General features: G+C 36.0%; 1 pseudogene; it reads right to left on the minus strand.

The window, feature by feature from the left end:
* Positions 1 to 1,539: 1,539 nt before the first annotated feature.
* Positions 1,540 to 5,570, minus strand: LOC140227572 (dynein light chain 2, cytoplasmic pseudogene; annotated as a pseudogene).
* Positions 5,571 to 10,308: the final 4,738 nt, after the last annotated feature.

Consider the following 10,308-nt stretch of genomic DNA (forward strand, 5'->3'; position numbering starts at 1 on the left):
TTCTAAATTTAATAGCTTGCTAAACGTTTTAAGCTGAATCCTCACCTCGAACCAGTACAATATAGTCCCTTTAAAATAACATTTGACTCAAAGATTACAAGTGCAGCGAAACATCAAAGCAATGAAGAGGATGATTATAATGAGTTGAAGATACATCATAAGGTAAAAAGATGGTGGCATTTTTCGCAAAATAAATTGCAGAAATAACAACCCTATGATGTACTTGAAAGGCTATGCAAATTTTACAATCGTAATGGTAACAGTCGTAATGTACATATTATTATTATTATCCAAAACCCGGGTTCCCAGCTAACGAGAATTTCATATCATGGGGGAGGAACTCTTAATGATTTAGTACCTAGTCTTCCATTATTAGTTTTCTGAATATATGCCCCCAGAAATTCCGCCTTGTATAGTCATTCTACTTCTTCCGGTTGGAGTGCAGTCCAAAAATATTAACACATATCTATCTTTGTTTGTTTTCCCCATTATTGTTATTGTTTACAACGGACATGACGGATCCCGTGTGGGAAAATATAGATTAAACCTACATTATCCTACTAGTAGAAATGCACCTTTTCTCGTTAAATGTATCCCACAAAATGGACAATTATAAGTTAGCAAGTTATCTTATGTATTCATTATTATGATCATTAAATTCCTTTGCGACAATACCTCAACAAAGAAAAAATGCCTGCTCTAGAATTGCAGAATTACTGGGTGTCCATAATACATATTATACTATATTTAACTAAAATATGCACTTATCGTAAAATTACAAAATATTACGAATGAATGCACACCCATGTGGGTGCCTCCATTTATACTACATGCATATAATATGAATATGTGAATTTTCACCAAGTATCTTAAAACAATTATACTGTCATGTGCTGGGTAAAAACACAACAACCTACGATCCGGTTAAAACACTGCAACTTATGTCGGCCATAACGGGGAGGGGGGGGGTGGCAAAATTAGAAGAAAGGACGGTTAGGCGAATTAATCATGCACTGAACCAAGTGCATCGATTATGCAATGAATCAGGTTCATCGCTATAATATGTCAGTGCATACATCTATTTGTATTTAAGTGAGGAGCAGATTTTTGAAGTCATTATCAATTTAATCTTAATCGATTATTCCATGTGAAGTCATTGTGAAGGACCCAATTCTTCAAACGACATCCTTAGAAAGGATTCAACTTGTAAGGCCTGATCTTAGTAACCGATGTAAATATATGAGACCAAAGCAGTACGTCGAATCTCTTTCACAGATGGTTTTCACAACACCATGTCACGGTCATTGAGAGTGGACGCATTTTTTAGTCTTCGGTATACAGGTGTATTGAAGTCCTGTTCAATTATGACACATTCACAAATAAATCAATTCAATAAGGATAGCTTTCCACACACACACACACACACACACACACACACACACACACACAAATCAACCTCACATGATAATTCACGCATTCTTCTCTGATCAAACACTAAGCAGGTATAGAAAAAAAAAGTAGGCGATTGATCAACAGACGTTAAGAAATTGAACAGGGCACCCAAATGCCCTCTTTAATATAGAATATGTATCTTGATAAGGGCTTTGTACTACATCGAAGTATGTGGCTGTGATACAATGTTACATTTCTATTCAAGAAGTGTTTGCATCATCACATTGTCAATATTAGTCAAAGAGGGTTAGCACATTGCAAGACAAAAAAAAAAAGATAACAATTTCTGAGTTTTTGGTGTGTTTTTTTTTTTCATTCAGACCTCAGGTCACAGAAAGCCAATATCATATTATTTTTTTTTCGGAAAGAAACGTTGTACTTAATGCAGAAGCAAAATCGGCATAAGAAATAACATAAATGTCCACAAGTCTATGACACATACACATATGACGTCCTTGCTATAAAGATTTAGCAAACGGGACGTTTTTGAGAATGGTAATCAAGGGAATGAATCGACTAATCCCAAAATAGACTTTAAATTTGCCGCGATAATAACTTACAATGTTTGAATATAAGATACAATTTTGTACTTCGATTCTCGAGTTGTTAATGATGAGAGATAAACGACATTGTGACTTGTAAGGCCTGGTTTTTGTGACCGATGTATATGAGATCAAAGCAGTAGGCCTAATCTCTTTCTCAGATGGTTTTCACAACGCCACGTCACGGTCATTGACAGTGGACGCATTTTTTTAGTCCTCTATTGAAGTCCTGTCTAATTTTGACACATTCACAAATCAGCTCATTTTCTTTTCGCATCTTATTATACATTTTGGTGCCAAACATTGAATAAGATATGATAGAGACAAAAGTCACTGCAAGTTGACGATGGTGTAACGGTGTTACATGAAATAACTTAACAGTGCATCAATTATCCACCATACAGTATAATTTATATTCAACCAATAAAATGGAAGGACTATTCTGAATGAAAAACAAACGAGTTGCAACACCACAATAAAAGGAAATGATGAAAAAAAGCAGGAAAGCTTGTATTGCGATCATGATTATAATGCCCGTGCAGGCTGATACGGACCTATTGACTTGGGATATATCAACAAAAGAGCCAATCACTCTATTTCGAACCGTCACGAAACGAAATAGGCGAAAAGTCATTTGTCCATGCAATATGTATTATTGTAAAGTGTCGCTACAGTAGGAGACAGCCATTGATACTACCATACCAATTAATAACAGTCAATTTTAACCAATATGGATTTAGGCGTGTAAATACTCCCCAAGTGAGTCCGAAGTACCTGATAATAATGTCCAATGCATGCCTTCTTGACAGACTAGTAAACATTCGTGGATCATAGTCCAATCAGAAGTTGATAACATGGTGTCTTCAAACATCAGCGGTACACCGTCTTGATTAGTTTGTTATCCCAAGGAGGTACCTCCTTGGTTATCCTCGGTCGATATTAAAAGAAGAGAAAAAGAAATCTCGTGGATAACCGTTACGAATGCTGATCCAAGTTCAATGAGAAGATAGCGAATGAAATCACATCACTTTTGTCCCAAACTAGCCTGACTTGAACAAGAGAACGGCGACTTGTCCAAGGTAGAAGTAGATGAAGTGTTTTGTCTCGTGCGTGACGTAGCTGCCGAAATTCCTACCCACAATGCAGTGCCAAGTTGGGTTGTACTTCTTGTCGAACTCCTTCTTGATGAAGGCCGCGATGTCCTTCTCGATGTTGAACTTCTCCATAGCCTGGGTGGCGCACTCGATAGCGTCCTGCTGCATGTCCTCGGACATGTCAGCGTTCTTGACCACGGCCTTTCTGTCAGTCATAATGGGATCTGTTGATGACTGCAGGGAAAACGAGGGGAATAAGGGAAATATCAATCACCTGAATTTAGGCCTATAACTGTTGCAACAGGCTACTAGTATGTTATGCATCCAGCGTGCTCTTTCGGTTTCTTACCTAATAATGGGGCCAGCGGAGATGTTCATCAGAATAAAGAGTATATATTTAGGTTATATAGTATATATGAAGGTTTTACTGGTGTAACACTGAATGAATAATATGCAAAAGACTGTGTTTGCCCCCACGTTTCGAATCAACTTTCATTTTTTTTTAACGTAATATTATTAATGGTTTCTCAATTTTCTTGACCAGTTGGTGTGCATGTCTGTGTGTAATGAAAGCTTTATTCGGTTTAATTCATAATTTTCTCTTGGATAATTTATCTAAGAAAACATTTTCCCTTCAATGACGTTTTACCGATTATTAGGCCGACACGAAATCCTACGCTCGTTCCGGGAATCGTGATCGACAATGGAAGGAAAACTGCGGCTTTTAAGTGTGGCCAAATACTAATTTGGTTATACGCCGAGTTACTAGTAATGTGAATGTCAAAATCATGCGAAAAGAGAAGCGGTGGATAAAGGGATGGTATATCGGCTGAGGTGGAAATTCAGCCTTTAACTTTTTTTCTTCAAGATACATAGAACTAGAAAAAACTCGAATCCCTACCATTGTAAGAGGATTTCAAAGTTAAATTCGAAGAAAACCGGTTTTGAAATGGCTGAGATATCCAAAATCAAAGTAAAACACAGCGATCCTGTTAAAGGTGGGTCCCACCTTTTACTATAGGATTGCTTTGTTTGGGATATCTCAGCCATTTTAAAATCAATTTTTATCGTAAACTTTAAATTTCTCTTAGAATTATATATGTGCTCTTTCATATTATATGAGGTTTCTCATTATCTAAAAAAAAAAAAATCATCATTGAATTAAAAAAAAAAAAAAACGTTGTAAACCTAAAGCCCTATCTAAACCGAAACTGTACCATCCCTTTAACAACCAATATCTTACTAAGCATAATTATATGAAACAATCATTATTATTGCTATGGGTTTCTGATTCTGCGATTGCGAACGCTAGTGCCAAACAGCAAGGCAAACACGCCTAATGTGTTTTGCGAATGTTCAATCTTTTACTTTCAATAAAGTAAACAATCACGTTTTCAGTATATTGATTTACAATTGTATTTCTCTCCGAGACATCAAGGGAAAGAGTGGATCATAATTATGCCAGCAGCTACCCCAAAACTGCGCTATATACAATCGAACTCTATACCCATCTAATCTAAAGACTATAAAGCGACCTTAAAAAGAAAGTCTTGCCAGTTAAGAATCGTTATTACCTTTGTTTGTCGTTTACTAATCAATGCGGTGAGCTTGCTATGTACCCGAAAAATTTGATTGCTACACAACTCAACAGACTTGCATTCATACCATCACATCGAATTAACCCATATAGTATATAACAATAGAGGAATATATTGACCAGCGTGAATATGACAGCACTGATTCGAAAATCAACATCGCATATAAAAAACACTCAAGCAAAATGTATGTGTTATGACCATCGTCTGGTAGGCACTCAAGCACCATCGGCGGTTACACTCTCTAGTTTAATAGTCCATGGTATACCAAGGGCCGTTATATTTGTTTATTCTTCAGAATAATACTATTAATAGTAAAGATGATATTGAAGAAAAATATTAAGAAATAAAAAGTGTGCTTGCTTCCAGTGAAGTGGACACCTTGCCTTAACCGCACTTTAGTTATCTATTACTCACGCGAAATAATTTTGACTACTTATGAAAAACACCATTCTCAAAGCGAAAAGCTGAAAATTTACAGAACACAACGAAATGGAATTCACGTAAACCTACAGCAGCGTAGCTGTCCACATTTATAGCGCTTTGCAGCGAGCAATGCTTGCCTGAAGTATGGACGCTACCCGCGAGACTGAGGTTGGGTCTCGCCAAAGAGATGGCCGCACACATCGACTATCACGCACGGTGATTTTTCAAGACATCAATATGAGCTTTTAGTATAAACATTCGCAGTAAACGATAAATGCTAGCTCACCTCTTAGTCCAAGTCGAATGTTGATATTCCCAGAGCTAGGTCTAAGACTGATCTTCAAAAGAGGCAGATAAGCTGTGGTCCCAATTCGGAACACGGCTTTTCTCTTTCTACAGCAAGTCGGTAGTAATTCGAGCAGCGTTCTTCTCTTCCTCTTCAAGTTCACTGAACGGGAAATGTTCGACAATGGGAGCGTGAGTGTCCCTGATTGGTTGGTTTTCAGTAGCTTATAACAAATGCGTGTCGTAGACGTCGGATGCCTTGATTTATGCCCACGCCCACAAGACAACGACTGCACACGACAGGCAGCGTGGTACACTATTATCACGACCCTGTGGGATTTGTAATGTTGACGCAATACGGATTAAAGGTCTAGTGGGGGCCGCGGTGTGCGCATGATACGCACAGTGATAAGAGGGGGTGGGGGAGGGTGTTTCATGAGCAAATTATATCCTGTTCTCTTTCTTTATTGAATTTGTCTAATTTAGTAGACTTCAGGATATATTGCCTAGATTTCAGTAACCTTGCACGAGTGATCTGCGGCGTCCTTCCTCACTCTTCCGCCAATAATGTATGCTGTATAAAAAAATTGCAGTACTATGTGTAATGTACACACATGATTTATATTTTGGGTTTCCTTTTCTGTTGGCACGGAATACAGTATTACCTTAAAACAATATTTGACTCATACATTACAAGTGCAGAGAAACATCAAAGCAATGACAAGGATGATTATAATGAGTTGAAGACACGTACATCATCAGGTAAAAAGGTGGTGGCATTTTTTCGCAAAACAACCTGAAATATCAACCCTATGATGTATTTTATGACTATGCAAATGTTACGAGTCGCAATGGAAACAGCCGTATTGTATCATCCCTGTATAGCAATATTGCCCAGCCCGGTCCCCAGCTAACGAGAATTTCATATCAACGGTTACTAGGGGGAGGAACTCTTGAGTAGTGCCTTCCACTGGTTTTACACCCGTATGAATCTATGCCCCCAGAAATTCCGTCTCAGTCTTCTTCTTCCTGTTGGAGTCCAGTCCAAAAATATGATCACATCTCTATCTTTGTTGGGTTTTTTTTTAACAACGGATCCCCGTGTCGGAAAATTGAAATTAAACCTATAGCAGGCTATCCTACAAAGGGTAGAAATTAGTGTTTATGATATCATATTGTTATATTCAACTCAAATATGCACTTACCGTATAATAACATAATGTTACGAATGGCCGGGGAATTGTATACATTATTCATATAGGTGCCATATTTTTATACTGTGAATTTGTGAATTTTCATCACTCTTAAAGGCATAATTTACCATTTGCAGAAGAAACAAAAACCCAGCATTAGTGCTGTAAAATAGTTCTAAAATGTGAGTTGGGATAGAAACAACCACTGTAAAAATTTGAATTCGTATAATGTAACGTATTGTTAAATACACAAAATGGGAACAGTAGTTATAATAAAAACGTTCCCAGACTATAACGTATACAGTTACGGTTTAATGAGATAAATACTGATATTTCTTTATATTTCAGGCTTTTTTGCAAAAATGTTATAATTTTATGATAGGATTTTTCTGATACAACAGACCTATACATCAAAAATGATATCTTGAACATTTTTTTAAATCACTGCTCCCAAAGGTAAACAGGACCTTTAATTATACCGTCATGTGCAGGGTAAAAAAAAAATACAATTCGGTTTTAAAACAGTGTAACTTTTGTCGGCCATAAAGGGGGGGGGGGGCAAAATTAGAAGAAAAGATGATTCAGTGCACGAGTTATGCAATGAATCAGGTGCATTGCTATATATACAGTCAGTGCATAGATCTGTTTGTAAGCCGGAGAAGCAGATTTGTGAATTCATTATCAATTTAACATGTTTAATCTGAATCAAATATTACATGTGACTGAGACCACTATCACTGCATGAGAGGGTTAATGCAAAATTTATTATTTTCATGACTTTCCTATTTTGCTTTCGCATTTATATGAATATCGCGTCACTCTGTTTGTTTGTCGTTACACTAGCCATTCACTAACTCGGCTTATCCGATGGAGTGGATTTGTCATATTGGTGACCTGTCTATCCGTAGCTTGTAACACTGGCTTTTCACAAGAGCGTAGCCTCGGTATACGTTGAACCATGGAGCTGTTGTAGCCCCATGCTTGAACAACAACAACAACAACAACAACAACAAAATTGCTCATTACGTAATGATATTATGACGTAAATATGCGTAATAAGCGAATACGCATGTCGTCCATCATACAGATTCGGATCGGCAATGACGTGAGAAATGTGTGTCTCTGTAGGCCCGTGTGTGTGTGTGTATGTGTGTGATGTGCGTGTTTAACCTTATGTCAGTTCAGAACCAGAAGCAGACGAGCTAACCCATTAGCTATACTTAATAGCCTGTTCATCTCGAGTGTGCCACTTGATGATATAGGAATAAGTAAAAATATCTCTCGATCATTACCATGTGAACAATTTAATCTCTTTTTTCTCCTTCTATAGACTACATTATTACTGACTAACACACACACACACACACACACATTTACATATATATATATATATATATATATATATGAATATGATTATACACACATACATAATCATATTACATAGAATTCAAAGCGAAGATGGACGTGAAGAAAGCTGACGTGAATATGCAGAATGCAGCGAGAACAACAACAACAACACAACATAGCCAGGAATCATAGAGATATATACTAAAGTAATATATCTCTATGCCAGGAATCCAGAGACGCCAAAAGGGGACAAAGAGGAAATTATTAATGTGTAATACATTGAAAGAGAAAGGAAGTGAAAATATCAAAGTCAAATAAGCACATCCTCATCTTTAATGAAAACTGAGTTTTCAAGAATTAGTAATATTTCTGAGACATCCAGGAAGCATTACACATGGCATGAACTAGTTCATCGGAAGAATCGAGAGCAAAATAGTAGTGTCACTTCAAACAAAGATGTCCTCATTTTCAGATTCCTTGGTGTTGATGTCAAAATACCGACAATGTTCCCAACCTTCGCGGCATGGTGACCCTGACACCGATAATCCAACTAGATTCCAAGAAGTTCTGTGCAAAACAACATGAATCAATTAATTTGGATGGTCATCAAACAATATCATTGTAGGAAAATTAATGTTCAAAAATATAGAAACTGTTTGTTCTTCAAAAAAAATCAGTCATCTTCCTTTCCATTATTTTCTAACGTTTCTGCATACTTTTGCTTGTGCTGATATTGTTCTTTTTCTTGCACGTCTGTACAACGCACTGATAACTGGAAACATAATCATTCTCAGTGATATGCCTCCCCTTTCTTTTTCCGACTTTCCTTTCATGAGGTAAGGGTGGTCATGCGTTTCCAGATTATCACTATTATTATATATACTAGGTGTTCCAAAAAAAAAAAAATCCCACTTTTGATCCTTAATAGTTCGAAAACTACACATCAGATAACACTGTCACTGAATTTAATGAAATTTATTTATGCTACCATTTTTAAACCTCCAACAAAATTGTACACAATTCAGCTATTGCTCATATCAATGTCAGTGTTTTCTGATATATAGTTTTGAACTATTAAGGATCAAAAGATGGAAATGTTCTTTGTAACACCTATAATAGTATACATATAATACTAGGTAATAATACAAATGTAACATGTAAGTATGAAAGGCACCTAGTAACATGTTGTAATTATGTAGAATTATTGCATAAATTGGATAAATGTAATGATTTACTGGAATATTTGGCACTTATCCAAAAAGTATATAAATTAGTCAAATTGGATTGGCACGCGAACACTAATTTTTTGGAAATGCATGAATGGCATGTATCGCGGACATGATGATTTATTCGAATTTCATTTGATCAGTTAGAAAAATGTGATGGAGCATCCTGGACAAAATAACGAAATGAGTCATTGGTTAATGACACTTAAACACTCAAAATTATATAATATGTTTCCAGGAAAATACAAAAATAGTACAGTTGATGAACACTTCAGCAATCGGAAATGTAATACAGTGTATGTGTACTGCCTGGGGAAATGTACGGTAATTAATTAATTTTGTGTAATTGTTGTCAACCTCATAAATCTGTTGCGAATATAGCTACAGTGTTATTTGTGAGTGTGTTATTACCTGCCATGTGTCCAGAATAGGACTATGGACCTGGTTTATATGTCAACATGTCCTTTGTTTTACTTATTAATAACGACATGATTACAACAACAATATATGTATACATGTATATATATATATATATACATATCTTCTATGTTGGATTGCCGTGTTTGCAAATTAGTTTGTGTTAATGGACGATGGCCGTTTCAAATGATTGTTGTTGAGATATTCTTTTAAAGGGGAAATCTAGACCTGTTAAAAGTAGTACTTTGTATTGAGTGAAATTTCAAAAGCACAAAAGTGAAAATTTGATCAAAAATATGATAAAACCTCGTTAAGATATGAAATTGCAAGCTCCTGTTAATTGTTTGCAAAACAGATCTCCAACAGTTGACATGAAAATGCAAGTGAGGTGATGACGTAAGTATGCCTCATAATTTTCCTTCAATTATGTAAAAAAAAAAGAAAATGATGAAAATGCAATTTCCTGCTGCACAAAATCAGTGTAAAATAAATTATGATGTAATTTCTTGCTGAATAACTTTAAAATAATGATAGTTCGAATAAAGGATTCGAGTTTGTAGCATAATTTCGTTTGAATAAAAACTGGAAATTACAGACTTTTGTGTACAGATTAATGGCAAGCTGTGAGGCGACAATATCATCAACTCACTTATCTACAATATTCATATTGACTGTTCCTGATGTTGTTGTTTTTTTTTTAAATTAGCAATAATCAATAATTTAAAAACTTC

Source organism: Diadema setosum, chromosome 4 (assembly GCF_964275005.1).
Source record: "Diadema setosum chromosome 4, eeDiaSeto1, whole genome shotgun sequence".
Classification (NCBI taxonomy): Eukaryota; Metazoa; Echinodermata; class Echinoidea; order Diadematoida; family Diadematidae; genus Diadema; species Diadema setosum.